The following is a 21,260-nucleotide window of genomic DNA, read 5'->3' as shown; positions in this document are numbered from 1 at the left end:
CTTAGCAGCTGATAAAAGGCCAAACGCGAAATGGCGTACCCTACAGACACACATACACGCAAACACACACTCATGCACGCACACACGGAAGCACTTACAAACACACACACACACACACACACACACACACACACACACACACACACACACACACACACACACACAGTGCACATGTACTGCAAGCTACTGAAAATATACTAAATAGTGACTGAATCATCAAATTCTGAAATCAGAGCTTTTCCTCCTGTCACTCACATACTGTATAAACGCCAGAGACCTTCAGCGATAAAGTGAATTATTTTTTAATTATATTTATATAGCGCTTTTCTATAGTGACTCAAAGCGCTTTACATAGTGAAACCCATTATCTAAGTTACTTTTTTTTTTTTTTTTTTTTTTTAAACCAGTGTGGGTGGCACTGGGAGCAAGTGGGTGAAGTGTCTTGCCCAAGGACACAACAGCTGTGACTAGGATGGCGGGGGATCAGACCTAGAACCCTCAGGTTGCTGGCACGGCCACTCAACCAACCGAGCTACGCTGCCCCTATATATACTGTATATAGCAGCCACAGTGCCTAATTTTTCCCCGAAAACTAGTTCTTCTGCTCTTGAACCACACAAAAAGGTGAACATTCTCAAACGTGAAATTGACTTAAGTAAGATTGGCTGAAAAAACATGGCCACCATCAGAAAAAACGTTTTTGCAGGGCTTAGCAAGTACCGGTAATTTTCCATTCGTCTCACGACCGTACAAACCCCGTTTCCATATGAGTTGGGAAATTGTGTTAGATGTAAATATAAACGGAATACAATGATTTGCAAATCATTTTCAATCCATATTCAGTTGAATATGCTACAAAGACAACATATTTGATGTTCAAACTGATAAACTTTTTTTTTGTGTGCAAATAATCATTAACTTTAGAATTTGATGCCAGCAACACGTGACGAAGAAGTTGGGAAAGGTGGCAATAAATACTGATAAAGTTGAGGAATGCTCATCAAACACTTATTTGGAACATCCCACAGGTGAACAGGCAAATTGGGAACAGGTGGGTGCCATGATTGGGTATAAATGTAGATTCCATGAAATGCTCAGTCATTCACAAGAAAGGATGGGGGGAGGGTCACCACTTTGTCAACAAATGCGTGAGCAAATTGTTGAACAGTTTAAGAAAAACCTTTCTCAACCAGCTTTTGCAAGGAATTTAGGGATTTCACCATCTACGGTCCATAATATCATCAAAGGGTTCAGAGAATTTGGAGAAATCACTGCACGTAAGCAGCTAAGCCCGTGACCTCCGATCCCTCAGGCTGTACTGCATCAACAAGCGACTTTAGTGTGTAAAGGATATCACCACATGGGCTCAGGAACACTTCAGAAACCCACTGTCAGTAACTACAGTTGGTCGCTACATCTGTACGTGCAAGTTAAAACTCTCCTATGCAAGGCGAAAACCGTTTATCAACAACACCCAGAAACGCCGTCGGCTTCGCTGGGCCTGAGCTCATCTAAGATGGACTGATACAAAGTGGAAAAGTGATCTGTGGTCTGACGAGTCCACATTTCAAATTTTTTTTCGAAACTGTGGACGTCGTGTCCTCCGGACCAAAGAGGAAAAGAACCATCCGGATTGTTATAGGCGCAAAGTTGAAAAGCCAGCATCTGTGATGGTATGGGGGTGTATTAGTGCCCAAGACATGGGTAACTTACACATCTGTGAAGGCACCATTAATGCTGAAAGGTACATACAGGTTTTGGAGCAACATATGTTGCCATCCAAACAGCGTTACCATGGACGCCCCTGCTTATTTCAGCAAGACAATGCCAAGCCATGTGTTACATCAACGTGGCTTCATAGTAAAAGAGTGCGGGTCTGGCCTGCCTGTAGTCCAGACCTGTCTCCCATTGAAAATGTGTGGCGCATTATGAAGCCTAAAATACCACAACGGAGACCCCCGGACTGTTGAACAACTTAAGCTGTACATCAAGCAAGAATGGGAAAGAATTCCACCTGAGAGGCTTAAAAAATGTGTCTCCTCAGTTCCCAAACGTTTACTGAGTGTTGTTAAAATTAAAGGCAATGTAACACAGTGGTGAACATGCCTTTTCCCAACTACTTTGGCACGTCTTGCAGCCACAAAATTCTAAGTTAATTATTAAGTTTATAAGTTTGAACATCAAATATCTTGTCTTTGTAGTGCATTCAACTGAATATGGGTTGAAACGAATTTGGAAATCATTGTATTCCGTTTATATTTACATCTTACACAATTTCCCAACTCATATGGAAACGGGGTTTGTAGAACTTTAAGGACAATTTGCATTGAATGCCTGTTATCATGTCACCCAGAGCATTTTAACCACAACAACCAGTAGGGAGCGCCATAAGTAAGCCATTAATCACCACTGCCTTGTACTTGCCAGACCTCCCTGTACTAATTGCAGAAATTGGATTGCTACAGTTTCAAACCGTCATATAGGGGGGGTAAGGTGACGACAGTTCTAAAGGCCCACAGCCCACTAGGGCCCACACTGCCACACACACAGGCAATAAATGGGGTAGAGGGCCCACACCGATATTCTTTCAGGGGGCCCAGAATTCCTAGCAATTACACTGCTAACAAGGCGTTTTCTTTTTCCTGAGAAAAAAAGAGCAGGTTGTATTATGACACGGGCATGGTGGTTCCCGCTGTTTTTTTTATTTTTTATTTTTTTAACTTTATAGCAGTGGCACGCACACGCAAAAAGCAAGTAGCCTGCCTCTCATAGGAGCGGCGGCTGAGGGAGTTTGCCGGCATCCACCTTGAGGCTTTTCATCTCAGTCGCTTCAGTGGAGTCGGGCCTTAGTCAAAATGGCACGGGACACTCTGGGCCCGGGGGCCCGATAGGCTGGGCTGAGAAGCGAGGAGCGAGATGAACAAATGAGATGGGACTGCCACCACTCTCAGGCTGCCTATGGGATAACTCCCCCCACCACCCACCACCCACCACCCACCACCGCCATAGCCCAGCCACAGCACTTTTAATGACAGCGCCACACAGCACAGGCGGCAAAGGAGGAGTTGCATGTTTTCGTTCTGGTGTCTTGTGTCACTCTTTTCTCCGAGGGGGGGCATATCCGAGTCACATGGGGGCAGCTCGGCCTGTTACATAAACACGGACCTCCACAGCCCCGCAGTCTGCTCGCATCAACTTTTTGCCGTTTGGCTTAAAAAAAACAAAAAAATACGGCAATGACATTAGTCTCGGCCAAGGAGAGTTGGCGGCGTCTTCACTCAACTACAACCCTCATAGCTCTCACTGACCTCGTAAAAGGTGAACACGTTATTTCTCTTTTAAAATTACACTCCCGCTGCAAAATAAACCTTCTGTGTTTTCCATTTACCACCTAAAATAAGCTTATGAATATTAAACAACGTGCTTTGGCTGTCACATTATATCAGACCTTGGAACTGGAGCCGGACAGCAATGTCAAAGCAGTCTTACAGGAGAATACAGCACTCTTTTTTTTTTTGTCTGGGCTGAGGGCGCTTCAATCAATAGTTATCAGCATGAACCACGCTATCCCAAAGCTAGAAAAGTCCGCATTATCGGAGGACGTGAGGGGCAACCGTCGCTTTAAAAAGCAAACAACAAACACTTGTCATATTGGTTGGAGTAATGGGCCACTGGGGTTTTGGTTTCAAGCCTTGTGCTGTTTAGTGAACACTGACTGGTCACAACATGAGTACACCAGAGACATGCACATTTTCTTTTAGTTAAAACTAAAGTGGAAATAACTTCACACATTTTTTTCTCAAAATTGTATAATAAATATTTGTATTTTTTTTTAAATACATTTGCATTTGTTTTAAAAAGTTTACATAAATCATTTTGTAGAATCCATACATTGTCATGTAATACAACTAATGAATCAATAATTGATCTTATTTAATCATATTAAGTATAGCAGTGACAGATATATATTTTTCCAAATTATTTTCTGTTCAAAATGGTCACTTTTATAATGTTTCTATATTTTCATGACTGTTTACATTGTAGATTGTCACTGAAGGCATCAAAACTATGAATTAACACATGTGGAGTTAAAAAAGGTGAAATAACTGAAAACATGTTTTATATTCTAGTTTCTTCAAAATAGCCACCCTTAGCTCTGATTACTTTTTCGCACACTCTTGGCATTCTCTTGATGAGCTTCAAGAAGTAGTCACCTGAAATGGTTTTCACTTCACAGGCGTGCTTGAAGCTCATCGAGAGAATGCCAAGAGTGTGCAAAGCAGTAATCAGAGCAAAGGGTGGCTATTTTGAAGAAACTAGAATACAAAATGTGTTTTCAGTTATTTCACCTTTTTTAGTTAAGTACATAACTCCACATGTGTTCATTCATAGTTTTGATGCCTTCAGTGACAATCTACAATGTAAATAGTCATGAAAATAAAGAAAACACATTGAATGAGAAGGTGTGTTTTGGCCTGTACAAATACATATATATATATTTATATATATATATATATATATATACACAAATACATATATATATATATATATATATATATATATATATATATATATATGAGATGTTTGGAATATATAAATTGCAAAAAATATTTTGATCCTATTCAATAATTGTTTTTACATTTTATGATAGCAGAGTGGTATTTGTGCATCACAATTACATATTTGTAATTTCACTTTTTTCTTACGTTTGACCGATTATTTCATTGACAAGTATGCAATGTATTTTATTTTATTTAATAGTTTTTCAATTAATCATATACAGTCGTGGTCAAAAGTTGACATACACTTGTGAAGGACATAATGTCATGGCTGTCTTGAGTTTCCAATCATTTCTACAACTCTTATTTTTTTTGTGATAGAGTGATTGGAGCACATACTTGTTGGTCACAAAAAAACATTCATGAAGTTTGATTCTTTTATGAATGTATTATGGGTCTACTGAAAATGTGACCAAATTTGCTGGGTCAACATAAATTATCAACTTTGGTGATGTAGAAAAGATACAATCAAATCAAATTAGCTTCATGGCATGGCCTCTTAACTTCATGTGAGTGATTATGATTGACGACACCTGTTGACTTCTCTGAGCCCATTTAAATAGGGCTCATATGATGCAGTCATTAGACTCGGTTAAAAACGCGACAATGGGAAAGTCAAAGGAACTCAGCACAGATCTGAAAAAACGAATCATTGACTTGAACAAGTCAGGAAAGTCACTTGGAGCCGTTTCAAAGCAGCTTAAGGCCCCAAGAGCAACTGTGCAGATAATTGTTCGTAAGTATAAAGTGCATGGCACAGTTTTTTCACTGCCATGATCAGGAAGAAAACGCAAGCTATTACCTGCTGCTGAGAGAAAATTGGTCAGGATGATCAAGAGTCAACCGAGAACCACCGAAAAGCAGGTCTGCAATGAATTGGAAGCTGCTGGAACACAGGTGTCAGTGTCAACAGTCAAGCGTGTTTTGCATCGCCATGGACTGAGAGGCTAACATGCAAGAAGGAAGTCATTGCTCCAGAAGCGACACCTTAAGGCTTGTCTAAAGTTTGTTGCTGATCACATAGACAAAGAGTTCTGTGGTCAGATGAAACAAAAATACCCAGCAATGTGTTTGGAGGAGAAAAGGTGAGGCCTTTAATCCCAGAAACGCCAGGCCTACCATCAAGCATGGTGGTGGTAATATTATGCTCTGGGCCTGTTTTGCTGCCAATGGATTTCTTCAGGACAACTTAAAATGATCAGCCCAGAGGTTGGGTCTTGGGCGCAGTTGGGTGTTCCAACAGGACAATGACCCCAAACACACGTCAAAAGTGCTAAAGGAATGGCTAAATCAGGCTAGTATTAAGGTTTTAGAATGGCCAAAGTGCCCCATTGAGAACATGTGGAAAATGCTGAAGAAACAAGTCCATGTCAGAAAACCAACAAATGTAGCTGAACTGTACCAATTTTGTCAAGAGGAGTGGTCAAAAATTCAACCAGAAGCTTGTGGATGGCTATCAAAAGCGCTACATTGCAGTGAGACTTGCCATGGGACATGTAACTAAATATTAACATTGCTGTATGTCAGTGATGTGCGGTCATTAGAGGCAGGTGAGGCGGGGCCTCACCTGCCATCATGGAAAGAAAAAAAATGTAAAAAGAAAAAAAAATAATTAAATTGTTATATGTATCCAGTGATTATACTATAAAGTTATTTTCCATTTAACTTCACCAGTTTTAGATTATTTTTATTCAAAATCGCTGAATTTTCACATTTGCCGTTCAAATACTGAGAAGAGACGGTGCGGTGAACAGCAGCCAGTTGAGGCACGTCACTCAATTGTGCCTCAACATGGATTGCGCAATGACTCGGCTAACTGCTGGCCTGCTGTGCAGTGAGACCGTATTGCTATATGAATTATATTATACATTTCCATAGTTTAGTTAGCTGAGGTATATAATGTACAGTGTATTTTGTCAACAACTGTATGTGTGTAAAGTATTTCTTGTGCTGAGCAATCATAAAACTGCTGCGAAGACGTACTGTGTGAGGCTCGCGTAACCCCGCCTCCTTGTGCCGGTTAAGGCACCTTCGCCGCAGACTGCACCCCCCGACGGGAGCGCCACACCAACCAAAGCCCACACCCAAACCCTCCACGTGCAAGACCGAATCCACCCAAAAAAAGTCACTTAACAAGAAGCCAAAAAGTGCAAAAACAACAATGCTCGCGCCGGAGGAGCCGTGAACGACTGCAGGGACACAACATTAGGTACACCTGCAGACTGCAGCACGGATTTCATATTTCATTCATTCACAACTCCTCCAACACCAACACCACTGTTCCCGCACTTATACGTAAAGGTAAGACCATAATAACGCTTTTTTATTATTAAATGTGCTTTTTTGTGTGCTACAGTTTGTATGTGTAAAGTTAAAGTTAAGTTAAAGTAGCAATGATTGTCACACACACACTAGGTGTGGTGAAATTTGTCCTCTGCATTTGACCCATCCCTTGATCACCCCCTGGGATGTGAGGGGAGCAGTGGGCAGCAGCGGCGCCGCGCCCGGGAATAATTGTTGGTATTCAACCCCCAATTCCAACCCTTGATGCTGAGTGCCAAGCAGGGAAGAATGCTGGTATGAGCTTTTAAACATAACCCGTTAACTGCTGCCAATCAAATGGTGAATAAGATACTCTTTAGGGTTCATATGTTTGTAAATCTGACTGTGATGAAGTCAGTGCCTCACCAGCCATCAACCTCACCGCACGTCACTGCTGTATGTATACTTTTGACACAGCAGATTTGGTCACATTTTCAGTAGACCCATAATAAATTCATAAAAGAACCAAACTTCATGAATGTTTTTTGTGACAAACAAGTATGTGCTCCAATCACTCTATCACAAAAAAATAAGAGTTGTAGAAATTACTGGAAACTCAAGACAGCCATGACATTATGTTCATTGCAAGTGTATGTAAACTTTTGACCACGACTGTATATATATTTGTATATTCCGATCAATATTAGACAATGATGCTGCATGTTTTATGGTAAATTAGGTTGAAAACGTTGAGGGTGAAGCCTGTTCTTCTCCGTTACTGCTATCTTAGGAAAATCTGAGCATGTCAGTATCACTTTTCATTAGATCACTGCGACTTGCAAGTGCTAATTGTCCATCAGAGGCAGCCACTTCCATTCACTGTCTAGGAACGCTCACTCAAAGTGACGTTCTAGAACGCCCCCGATGTTAACTTATCAGCCATCTTTTGTGGGACCATCTGTGTGCTTGGAGGAGGGAGAGATTTCGCAAAGAGAGGAATGCATTTAAAGTTAGAGTTTGAAAAAATGAGAGAGAAAAAAAAAAAAAATATATATATATATATATATATATATATATATATATATATATTTGATATATATATATCCATCCCAACACGTGCTTATTTGTCCCTGCGGGATTGCACATGTCCAAATCCTGAATGCTCGCTTCAGCAGCATCCCCTATCTTCTCACCAGGGGTGCTGGCTACGCCACATCTCCTCCGTCACATGGAGAGGGAAGGCTGGGGGGGCCAGGCCTCTGGAAGAAGAGGAGTCCTGCAGGCCCATATGGCTTTTTTTGCACAGTGAACACTACTCCAACAGAAATGCATCTCTTTTCTCTAAGCTTTAATATCCTTTCTAATAGGATGTACCCCCCGCCATCATTGAGGTTATACCATTCTTACAGTATGCTCACTACGCGATGACAGCCAGATATGTTTGAGTAACACAAGCCAGACACTAAACCATCTATTTATCATCTATTAAACGTTTTGAAAGATCCCTTCCCGAATGTGACAGCAAGACAAGGTACGCTCTATTCAAAAAAGAAGCGTGTGTGCACGTCTGTGACCCATCTCTGTTATCTGTCCATGCTCTTGGATTGGAGATGTAAATATTATGACACTTGATGTGACTCAGCGGATCCGCACTGAATGTTACAAGGTCTCAAATATTCTCAGACTTATTTTTTTATGCTCTCATATACACATGACTAATTGAGAGCAATCTGGAGGCTTGGTGTACGAGAGTTTACTTTGTAGAATTACAAAAAAGTTGAGCTATTCTCGTATATACAATTATAAAATAACATTTGTTGTAAATTGTGAACAAAATAAATAGTATTTCTTACGCAAACAAAGCCCATAAACGTATACTTGCTTTAAAGTGAAGGATCTTGTTACGTTACACATTATTCATTTACGTTAAAGGGGCCTTATTATGCAAAACCAACTTTTCGAACCTATTGGTACCTGCTTCTGTGTATTTGGGATCTGCATAAGTCCCGAAAATGTATAATCAAACTGTGGAAGCATTGCAGAGATATTTATAAAACAATCCTGCCTTCCTTCCTACTTCCTCCAAATGGTCCGTTTGGAATTGTGTTCAAGTGTGACGTTTTGTTAAAGTGTGACATCAGCGGATTATCCATATATGGTAGAAATTTACCCAAACATCCTTGTGCGAGTCAGACAATTTAAATGTATGTAAAAACCGGCTGTGCTACAACATCATGTTGACAATGAAACCCAATGAAAGAAAATGCTCTGTTGTAGTGTCACTACACTAACTGTCAACCTCATCTGAAGTAAAAAGGGCCTTTAACTGTGAGGAAGTCCCTCCGAGTGTGTGCAAAGATTAGTTCTGCTTCACAAAAAGATGGATTTTTCTAAATAAAATACATTAAATGGCGGGCTTGGTTACTACTATTTATGGCAATGGAGGAGAAAATAAGTAATAACAGTAGATTAGAAATGTGTGAATGATGCATTACAATTGTTTGCTCGAGTTGTTGTGTAGCTAGCTTATCCTTCTAATGTAAGACAAGTGCGTCACCGCCCTCCAGCAAAAAAAAGAATGGTTTTCCTAAAAACTACTTTTAATTGGATCAGTGCCTACTGTCTTTGGGCAATGGACCAGTTAGTAATACAATCCAATATTACGTTCTCGATGAAGTAGACCGTAGCATAGCTAACTGTATAGCCGGGTCGGGCCTCTATTGTTTACAAGGTTTCGAAGTAGCCATGCAGTGAACGTATTAATATGATATAGAATAGAAAAGCATTTTATGGTCAATATACATATGTATACACCCAGGATTTAGCACTGGAGAGATAATGACTCTGTAAAAGTTTAACCTTCGCATAGAGTACCGAATTTGTAGCCGGGCTTCTTTACTTTATGGAGTAAATTGTGCACAAATTGAGAACAGGAAGTGAACAAAGGTTTTATAATTGCTATGAAATGGAAAAGGGGTAGAATTAGATAAACTCTTCTTCTTCCTACTCCTTTTCGAACAAGTTGAAAAGAGAAACTGGAAATTGTGATCCATCACGTTGTGATTGTATGCATGTTTGAAATAAACTCAAACCATAATTTAAGGTAAAAACATAAAAGTAGAAACAATCATAATTCAAATTAAAATCAAGGAGTGTGGATAAATAATTTTGGTTGTCATATGCAGAACTGAATAGGAGTCTTTCATCCTGGGTTTGAACATTGCCAACTTTAAGGCCTGTGTAACATCTTCAGGAAAGACTATTCCAGATTTTAGGAGCATGAAACTGAAACTCAGCCTCACCATGTTTGGTCCTGAGTCTGGGCACCAGCAGGAGACCACTCCCCATGAAACTAGGTATATGCAGGAATAATACTGGTTAATTTTAAAAACGAAAAAATCTTTGAAAACGTTCTGACAATGTTCCGGTTTTCTTGTTAAGGTAAGACTTCAACAACTTCATTTTTGTAATAGTATGACTGTTGGATGGGAAGCATCGGTGCACAGCCATTTTCAGATCTCTCCAAAGATATTCAATCGCATTCAAGTCTGGGCCCTGGCTGGGCCACTCAAGGACATTTACAGAGTTGTCCTGAAGCCATTCCTTGGATATCTTGGCTGTGTGCTTAGGTCGTTGTCCTGCTGAGAGATGAACCGTTGCCCCAGTCTGGGTTCAAGAGCGCTCTGGAGCAAGTATTCATCCAGGATGTCTCAGTACATTGCTGCATTCATCTTTCCCTCTAGCCTGACCACTAACCTATTTATCATCAACCATCTGGAATGGATTGATGCTGTCTTTAAGTTATAGTGTAGTGGTATTTTTAATTAAATCAAGCTCATGATGCAGTAAGTTGAATGATGCAAACACGTTTGTTACTGGATACTTTCTAATACACTTCTGCCTCGGAGACTTTGTATCCGTAATATGCAACTATAATTATTTGATACTCGTTTATTTTTTTTGGGGAGAAAAACATCATTTTTACTGGCAAAAGTTCCAACTTTTTTCTTTTAAATTACCACTTTACTGAGATAACATCCTGTGTACAGTCTCTGAGACATATTATTTCTTCTTGTGATATTACAAATGTCTTTATTTTTGTAATATTCTGACTTTTCCTCATAATATGACTTTTCTTGTAACATCAAATGATATTCCTTACTATAATGTTACATATTTGAATTACCGTATTTTCCCGACCATTGGGCGCACCGGATTATAAGGCGCACTGCCGACGAATGGTCTATTTTCTTTTTCTTTTTTCATATATAAGGCGCACCGGATTGTAAAGCGCATTAAAGGAGTCATATTATTATTATTTTTCTTCTCAATGTAAAACACTTCCTTGTGGTCTACATAACATGTAATGTTGGTTCTTTGGTCAAAATGTTGCATAGATGATGTTTTACAGATCATTTTCAAGCCGCTTTCTGACAGTCGCTTTCGGATGCGCCGTTTTGTGGGCGGTCTTATTTACGTGGCTCACCTTCAGCAGCGTCTTCTCGTGGAAGAAGTGTCAAAAGATGGAGCTAACTGTTTTAATGACATTCAGACTTTACTTAAATCAATAACGGAGCAGCATCTCCTCATCCGTGGCTAACTAGTGCAATAACAACGCCGGAAATGTGTCCTGTGAAAAACCGTCCAACTGGAACTCTCTAATAACTAAAGTTCCTTGGGTGAATTATGTAAACTCACTATACCGGTATATTTTAGCGCTTTCATGGCGAGTTTACTGACAGATATAAGTTAGAACTTTACGCTACTTTATATTAGAAATGGTAACAGCGGAGGATGAATGTCCCATAACAAGAAGATACAGAAAACGAAGAAGCTTATTGACTACGGTGTCTGCACGGACTACGACGTTGGACGCGCATACATTTTCAGGACTTATGCAGATCCCAAATACAGATCAGCAGGTACCAGAAAGTAAGAAAAGTTGCTTTTGCATAATATTGCGAAACAAAACGCGAGATAATATGTCTTACCTTATACACACATATGTTTAATGCGCGGACAATCCATCAAGCGGTGCGGCTTTATAGCTTACCAAAGTTGTACTACAACATTTTGATAGATTTTGGAGCGCAGTGTGTAATGTGCTATATTTTCAATAGAACATATACAATTGCTGTGTTGTTTACTTGAGTAATATTGCAGTCTACACATATCTCTTATGTTTGACTGCCATCTACTGGTCACACTTCACCATGTACCAAATAAAATAGCTTCAAGGTCGGTAAGCAAAACCAGAATTATTCCGTACATTAGGCGCACCGGGTCATAAGGCACACTGCCGAGTTTTGAGAGAAAAAAAAAGATCTTAAGTGCGCCTTATAGTCCGGAAAATACGGTATTATTCTTTTTCCTCAGATAATTACTATGTATTTATTTCACAGGCCTTTACGCATTTTTTATTGAAAGGCAACTTTCTTCTCATAACATTACGATGGTATTCTTTCAATGTGTGTGAATGTGAATGTTGTCTGTCTATCTGTGTTGGCCCTGCGACGAGGTGGCGACTTGTCCATGGTGTACCCCGCCTTCCGCCCGAATGCAGCTGGGATAGGCTCCAGCGCACTCCGCAACCCCGAAAGGGACAAGTGGTAGAAAATGGATGGATGAATGGATGGATCTTTCAATGTTAGAACCTTTTTGTCATTATACATTTGTACCTGACTTTTTGTATGACATTTATGTTTTAAAATTTTCCCCTCTCAACATTCTTATTAACATTTTTAGTGTTGAAATATGACATTTTAGTCATATCACTTTCTTTTTGTCATATCTTACATTCATTCTCAATGAAATGCAACTTTCTTAATATCATATTACAATCTCTTTTATTGTGGTTGTTAAATGAATAGCTCTAATAAAAACACAGCATTATTATCTTTGTAAATGCAGATTTTGGATGGACCTAATAGGCGGTTGTAGTCAATGTTGTGTCTAGAATGCATATGTAGGCAGAGGAGGTGGTATACTGTACATACGAGTGAAGAAGAAAAAGGGAGAGAGAGAGAGAGAGTCTGTCATCATCTGTTTTAAAAATGTTGCACATGACCGTTGTCTGTGTCAGGATTAACACCCTCCCTCACATTGGTGTTGCTTTTTATTCTGCAGTACGATATCTTCACGTCTGAACCCTTGGATGGGGTCACTTGACAGAGGATTTTTTTTCCCCCCCTGTTCTTTTTTTTTTTTTTTTGAATAAGACTTGCTTCTTGGTCAGATGGCTGCTGTAATACAATCCAGACGCAAGCCACAATGTGAGGCTACAGTCGAGAAAAACGTATAGTTTGATAAGTTCCGTCGTTGTTTTGGGGTTTACGTTGTTTTGGTGCACATCCCTAGGACGGAGGAGGATGGAGGTGGTGTTGTGTGCCATAGTCTTGGCAGGGGATCTAGAAGGGGACCTTCAGGACGGGAAATGCATGTGGAACTTCTTCAGGTGGGTTGTTTTTGGTTGTCATTACCTTCACATCTAAATAAATATAGTTGGGACGCAATGTAGTGTCTTTACCTGAAGTATAATGTCGGCATGTGAGAGAAATTGCGTAGTTGAAAAAAGTGTATTTGTAGAAATGTTGATAGTAAATACAGCAATGATATTGTGTTAAAATCAGCTGTATTTTTCCGGACACACCTGAATTGTATTGGTAAAATTCAGAACATCAAAGTGAGCGGTGTACCTAATATTGTGGTTACCTTATTCAGTAACACGAGCGCGGCAAATTATTAGAAAGAAATCCCACATTTTGGACCCACTAATTGTAATGGATTTCTTTAGAATGTACAGATATACTTAATGATTAATAACAAAATAATTTAACAATAATACAACAATGACAATGTTAATACTATTTTAAATATATTCATGTAATTTTTTTTAATTTAATTTCTGATTTGCTGATCACAATTAAATTGCTTATTTGATGTCAACTTAATTGCATTGTATGAAGTGGGTTTGAATTAGTTCCAAGAGTTCTCTGTTTAAAATGTCATTAGTTCTTTATAAAGATCTACATACTACACCATCAGATTCACTACTAATTTAATTTTAGGGCGTAAATGTCAACTGATGCACTCATTCATTCAAATTTGTGTGAAAACCGCAAAGCAGACCTCATGTCATGCCATCCTGAGGCAGACTTACCCACCTCCATTGGTGCCATCTGTCTCCATTAGGGCTGAAGCCATCCCCAGTGTAAGCAGTGCTGGATCCGGAGGGGGGCTGCGAGGGTTAGGTGGGCCTCACGACAGAGCCTCTCCTGCTACCTCAGATGGCGGGGGATATGGCACATCCCATGCCGGGTCAACACGAACTCAGGTCCCGTGAATGAATGGCTTGACGGGACTGTGGAGATAATTCAGTTATTTTTATCAAAGGTTATGCAGGAGCACCATACCACTTCTTGGCATCAACCAAAGTACGGTAGCTAAAGTGGTCACCGGTAAAAAAAACATAATGTGAGCCATTTTAAAGACCATAAATACTTACTTTGATATTAATTAGTAGTGCATGTGAAAATAAACTAGAAAACCTTTAGAAAACCTATATTGCATAATCGACTTGTCCAGGGTGTACCCCGCCTTCTGCCCAAGTACAGCTGGGATAGGCTCCAGCATCCCCCGTGACCCCGAGAGGGACAAGCGGTAGAAAATGGATGGACGGATGGATATATTGCACAATACAACAGCAACAGAACCAATGTTGTAACAGCGGTAAAGCGCAAACACCGTGGGTTTAAACACACGCAGGTTTCACATCAATAACTTGAATAACGCCACCACCTTTTTTAAGCTCATGCAGAGTTAGCTAAAGTAGCTGGATGCTGACCACACATGATACTTAAAATGTCATCTTGTGGAGTTAATCTTTAAAAAGCTAAGTCAGGTACTGTATGTTGCCTACAGCCACACATGTCAACGCTAATTCGTAAGTTAAAAACGCTGCGGGTTTTTTTGGTTTTTTTTGCTTTTGTAGACAACGCACCAGGAAACTGTGCTTTTTTAAATAGAGGTGTTAGACTTGTATTTGGGGTGTACAAGTGAAACTCCAAAAATTTAATATTGTGCAAAAATCTATTGATTTCTGCAATTCAACTTTAAATGTCAAACTAGTATGTGATATCAACTCATTACATGTAAAGAGAGATATGTGAATATATGTTATACTTTTGTGATACTTTAGTTTTTGAAAACCCCAAATCATCTGAAATGTTCAATTGAAGGTTTTCATAAGATGTTAAGCCATAACGCTGGAGTAAACAAACCTTTGCACGGTATTCTAACTTTTTGAGTTTTACCTGTATGCTATGTTGTAATTTGCTCATGACTGCAAAGAGAGGACCCGGAAAGTTTTTATGTACCAGAACATTCTTTGGCAACTTACACTTTATCATCATGCTAGAACGGTTAATGAACTCCAAATGAACGGAACTGAACCACCTGGTGGAAACATAGAGTTTTAAGAGACTGTGAGGGTTCAGGTTATTGTTTTTTCCAGCATTCTTTTGATATCAATTATTAATATTTACACTACATGAGAGTCAAGCAATTAATCAGTTTCCTTTCCAGTGTTTTGGTATCTTTGGTAACGATATGGTCTGCAGTAGAATTAGAAGATCTGGAGAAAATACAATGACCTGGATGAATGAGAACATCTATACAATATGTTGGTGTTCGTATGAAGAGTCACAATTGGCTAAGGTTAGGGCTAAACATTACTGAGTGGGCAATCAGAGGCAAGATAAGGCGGGTCATCAAAACTAGTAAGCAAAATCATAACAGTCACGCACTCATGTCACATGATGATGAGGGAGTCGGAGACAGAGGGACGCTTCAAGCTGACGACTCCAAAAAAAAAAACATACTTGAAAATGGCAGAGGAATTCTCTCCCCCAGATTAGATTGTTTTCTTTAGTGATGACGATGACGTGCAGGAAACCCACAATATTGCGTATCCTTAGCCATATTTACACACATGTATACGTTTGGGGAAAATGATGCCCAAAACCTTAGTTTTTAGTTGTTTATTCTGTAAACCAAAATCATAACTGCTCTCTCCATCTAAGACAGGCCTGGGCAACTATTTTGACTCGGGGGGCCAAATTTGTCTAGGGGCCGGTCTATCTATTTTTAGGAACACTAATACAAAACTTCACATTAATGTCTGATTGAATGCTAAAAACGTTATGACAGACCGCCTTAAAAACGGAATGAAATGTTTTATTTCTTTACTGAATGAGACACCCAGAATGTACATGAAAACAAAGAATGTGGGATTTACAATACTAACTATGAACGATAAAACACTGAATATTGACAACATATGAACGTCACAACCCCTCTCCATCGACATATTTTACAATCATGCAAAATGCAACAAAAATGCAACAAACACAGCGAAATATGAAGGCGAAGGGTAAAAAAACAAAACACCTGCAATCTGATACATCTGATGTATCACTAAGCTTTAGAACTTTGTTGTAAAAATCTCCTTCCGCATCTGTCCCTGACACCCGCATTTCAGGCTGGCCGCTCTGGAAACACTCTGTGGAAACGCTCCCCACCCACACTGCTTGGTGCCTCGTCTGAGCTGCTGTTACCATAGTAACTAATATATAATTTAAAAGTGCAGATTCCAACCATTGAAATACTTTGTATAGTTAAAGACTTACGGTAATTTGAAAACATCACTGCACATCATAATGGTAGCTACAGTTTCGATCTTAAAGATCTAAAAAATAATATTTGGGAATGTCCGGCGGGCCAGATTGAAAAGCTTAACGGGCTGTATGCGGCCCAGGTCTGATATAAGACGTCCAACACAAATTTAGGAACACACATTAAGGTGAGTTGAGGTCATGAAAAGTTTTACTGCACATAAGCATTACCAACTGTTACCAAACAACACACAAGTCATTGTTGTTGAGTTTCTTTTAAGATATAGGTAGATGCTGTTTTTTTTTACTGTCGGTAAAGCAAATGAATAACATTATCGGGGTGGGCCAAAAAAAAGGCAAACTAAATAAATACAGACAGTGGGGTGTGAGGACCCCTAGAGGTAGTTGTCGGGTGTCCCCAGCTAAATGACAGATAGTTAATAGTAATGGACCCTTGTTTGGTCCATTTGTACACTCTCAGTTCCATTAACATAGATATTATACAAGTGGGCCCATAGATATAAACGTCGTTAAATGTAGCAAGCTACTTTTGCCGTGCCGCTGGGATCAATAAAGTACTTTCTATTGTATTCTATTCTAAAAAACAAAACAAAACACCCATAACCCAACACATCATACAAACCCCGTTTCCATATGAGTTGGGAAATTGTGTTAGATGTAAATATAAACGGAATACTATGATTTGCAAATCCTTTTCAACCCATATTCAATTGAATGCACTACAAAGACAAGATATTTGATGTTCAAACTCATAAACTTTATTTTTTTTTGCAAATAATAATTAACTTAGAATTTCATGGCTGCAACACGTGCCAAAGTAGTTGGGAAAGGGCATGTTCACCACTGTGTTACATGGCCTTTCCTTTTAACAACACTCAGTAAACGTTTGGGAACTGAGGAGACACAGTTTTTAAGCTTCTCAGGTGGAATTCTTTCCCATTCTTGCTTGATGTACAGCTTAAGTTGTTCAACAGTCTAGGGGCCTCCGTTGTGGTATTTTAGGCTTCATAATGCGCCACACATTTTCAATGGGAGACAGGTCTGGACTACAGGCAGGCCAGTCTAGTACCCGCACTCTTTTACTATGAAGCCACGTTGATGTAACACGTGGCTTGGCATTGTCTTGCTGAAATAAGCAGGGGCGTCCATGGTAACGTTGCTTGGATGGCAACATATGTTGCTCCACCTTTCAGCATTAATGGCGCCTTCACAGATGTGTAAGTTACCCATGTCTTGGGCACTAAAACACTCGCATACCATCACAGGTGCTGGCTTTTCAACTTTGCGCCTATAACAATCCGGATGGTTCTTTTCCTCTTTGGTCCGGAGGACACGACGTCCACAGTTTCCAAAAACAATTTGAAATGTGGACTCGTCAGACCACAGAACACTTTTCCACTTTGTATCAGTCCATCTTAGATGAGCTCAGGCCCAGCGAAACCGACGGCGTTTCTGCGTGTTGTTGATAAACGGTTTTTGCCTTGCATAGGAGAGTTTTAACTTGCACTTACAGATGTAGCGACCAACTGTAGTTACTGACAGTGGGTTTCTGAAGTGTTCCTGAGCCCATGTGGTGATATCCTTTACACACTGATGTTGCTTGTTGATGCAGTACAGCCTGAGTGATCGAAGGTCACGGGCTTAGCTGCTTACGTGCAGTGATTTCTCCAGATTCTCTGAACCCTTTGATGATATTACGGACCGTAGATGGTGAAATCCCTAAATTCCTTGCAATAGCTGGTTGAGAAAGGTTTTTCTTAAACTGTTCAACAATTTGCTCACGCATTTGTTTACAAAGTGGTGACCCTCGCCCCATCCTTGTTTGTGAATGACTGAGCATTTCATGGAATCTACTTTTATACCCAATCATGGCACCCACCTGTTCCCAGTTTGCCTGTTCACCTGTGTGATGTTCCAAATAAGTGTTTGATGAGCATTCTTCAACTTTATCAGTATTTATTGCCACCTTTCCCAACTTCTTTGTCACGTGTTGCTGGCATCAAATTCTAAAGTTAATGATTATTTGCAAAAAAATATATGTTTATCAGTTTGAACATCAAATATGTTGTCTTTGTAGCATATTCAACTGAATATGGGTTGAAAATGATTTGCAAATCATTGTATTTCGTTTATATTTACATCTAACACAATTTCCCAACTCATATGGAAACGGGGTTTGTACATTTAATCATGGGGGAACATGACTCGCCGGAACACCAGCCCTTAAATGGTACCCGAACCAATACTTAATAAGGAGAACAACATTTTCTGCTAAAAAACTAAATATTTTAGTTTTAACGCAATTTTGTGACATGCAAGATTGACAAGTTGTTAAGGTCAGAAATGAAGTTTAATAGAGTGGTAGACTCTGTCAGGACTAGGGATGTGCCGATCGATTAGCTACTGATCAGTATCAGCCTATTTTTGAGAAAAAAACATGTGATCGGTCATTGACGAATAATGCCTTTTTGTGATGATCACAAACGGCACTCTTCACTGGCTGACAAGCTAGCAGCTAATTATTTGTCTCCATACACAGTGTGGAGCCGCTCTCCTAAACAGATAATAATCACCTCCATTACAGCAACTAAACTGCATTTCTTAGCATCTTAAGTATCATTATCAAGTATTATTATCGCTGGAGCAGGCATGCTAATGGATAAGCTAACCGCTAAGATAGCGTGAACAACACCAAGATAAAAGTGCTTGGTAAAGTTTAAGAAATGTAGCTGGAACCAGGTTACAGCAGAAAGTAAGCAGCAATTTTAACAGGAAATTAACAAGTAGAATTACAAGAGTTTAGAGCGGGGGTCAGCAACCAGTGGCTCTCGAGCCGCATGCGGCTCTTTAGTGCCGCCCCAGTGGCTCCCTGGAGCATTTTTATAAAGGTTTGAAGATGGAAAAAGATGGGGGGAAAATATTTGTTTTTGTTTTAGTATGTTTTTTGTATGAGGACAAATATGACACTAACCTTGCCAATTGTTAGAAAGCCCGCTGTTTAATATGTTTGTGTGTATGCTTCACTGATGAGAGTAGTTGGTGAACATCGCTTTGTCCTACTAATTTTGGTGGTTCTTGAGCTCACCATATTGTGCTGTGACGCTGTTTGTTTACATGTAAAATCTTCCACTCCTTCTTTGTCTCATTTTGTCCACCAAACGTTTTATACTGTGCGTGAATGCACAAAGGTGCGCTTTGTTGATGTTATTGACTTGTTGGAGTGCCAATCAGGCAAATTTGGCCAGTGCATGACTGCAAGCTAATCAATGCTAACATGCTATTTAGGTTAGCTGTATGTACATATTACATCATTATGCCTCATTTGTAGGTATATTTGAGCTCATTTAATATCCTTTACTTTTATCCTCTTTGCATATAATTTAGTTTTGCATGTCTCATGACACAATATCTTTATGTAATATTGGCTGCATTTCTGATAGTTGTTTGTGTGCCATGTTGTTCCAGACCACAGCAAACATTACTTAGCTTGCCCAAAGATTGTAATAAATCTATTAAAAGAATACAGCCTGCTGTTTTCTTTAACTTGGATACACACATCTGTACCTTTGGCCATTAAAAACCAGTAATTTCGAGAAGTTATCTCACCTTCTGAAAAGTTTTACTAATGTTTTCCAATGTTGTATAAATGTGCAGAATAAATACTGAATTTCAAAATGTTCTGTCAACGAAGATTTGCTTCAGCCTGCAACACATAGTCATTTTGATAGTAGGCTATTGTAGCTAATATAGACACGTACGCCATGTGTTGCCTTCATTATAACACTTATATATGGCTTTTCGTTTTTTGCGGCTCCAGACAGATTTGTTTTTTGTATTTTTGGTCCAATATGGCTCTTTCAACATTTTGGGTTGCCGACCCCTGGTCTAGAGAGAAGATAATATAACAACAACTGTTGATGTGTCAGCATTGTCACAGTCAGCAAACAACATGTAATTCATAAATTGGTGGCGTCGATATGGCTGTGTTGCAATCACATGAAACCCGGAAGTGACCTCCAGGCACTTCCTGTTTTCATGTGATGGTCTATAGAGCCCCGTTAGGCTACTGTTTATTTGCCTGCATCAGTGCAGATTTGGAGGTACTTTGAAAGGTTTAGAAGCAAACATACTGTATAAGCAATCATGAAAATATATTCAAAATGGGATGGAGAGGATTTATACAGGAAAGATAAGTTTGTTTGCATCTGATTTCCTGCTAGAAATGTTAGTCCATCATCTACAATTCACGTCTGCAGTTGTTATTATAGTGCGAAATTCATATTTTGTCTCATTATCTAGCTATAGATGTCTGTTTTTCAGCAACGTTTGCTGGCGATATGATGATTCGGTATATGCTGTTGAGCCTACAAGAGATGTATTCTTCTAGTTTATTAATACTACTAAGGATATTTTCTTGATACTAAAAAATATAACCCAAGAGGCTATAATATAGCCATCTGTGTCAAATAAAGCACCGGGCTTTCCTGCACAACAACAACAAAGTTTTTAATTTCTGTTATGAAAATGGACAAAGAAAATACGGTGGATTAGACGAACAATTACAATATTTGTTACTTGGACTTAACATGACGTTAGTTTATTTGCACAACCAGGTCTTTGTAGTTATATTTAGGCATAGCAACCACCAAATAACAAACTATTGCAATCGCTTGTCCTTTTTTTTACGTTTAGTTCTGCTCTAAAACACTACTAACATAGTAGAGAATAAACTCAATTGCATCACAGA

The 21,260-nt window shown here is 39.4% G+C and overlaps 1 protein-coding gene and 1 long non-coding RNA gene across 3 annotated transcripts in view; one reads left to right on the top strand and one right to left on the bottom strand.

Annotated features, from left to right (window-relative positions):
- The window catches only part of LOC133618704 (uncharacterized), a 39,992-nt gene that overhangs the window by 7,465 nt on the left and 11,267 nt on the right, over positions 1 to 21,260 (bottom strand). Inside the window, exon 2 of the long non-coding RNA XR_009817328.2 lies at positions 13,985 to 14,181. This is a non-coding gene — a long non-coding RNA (uncharacterized lncRNA). The remainder of the gene's footprint in view (positions 1 to 13,984; positions 14,182 to 21,260) is intronic.
- gjc2 (gap junction protein gamma 2) overlaps positions 1 to 21,260 on the top strand; it is a 122,424-nt gene that overhangs the window by 97,507 nt on the left and 3,657 nt on the right. Inside the window, exons 4-5 of one of the 2 annotated variants that reach the window (XM_061979295.2) lie at positions 12,948 to 13,093; positions 13,179 to 13,275. The gene's annotated coding sequence lies outside the window, so the exon portion shown is untranslated. The remainder of the gene's footprint in view (positions 1 to 12,947; positions 13,094 to 13,178; positions 13,276 to 21,260) is intronic. The other variant, XM_061979296.2, reaches the window with a different exon arrangement.

This window comes from Nerophis lumbriciformis, linkage group LG19 (assembly GCF_033978685.3).
Source record: "Nerophis lumbriciformis linkage group LG19, RoL_Nlum_v2.1, whole genome shotgun sequence".
In the NCBI taxonomy this organism is placed as follows: Eukaryota; Metazoa; Chordata; class Actinopteri; order Syngnathiformes; family Syngnathidae; genus Nerophis; species Nerophis lumbriciformis.
Note: the sequence above shows the minus strand (reverse complement) of the source record. Positions and strands in the feature narration are given on the sequence as shown.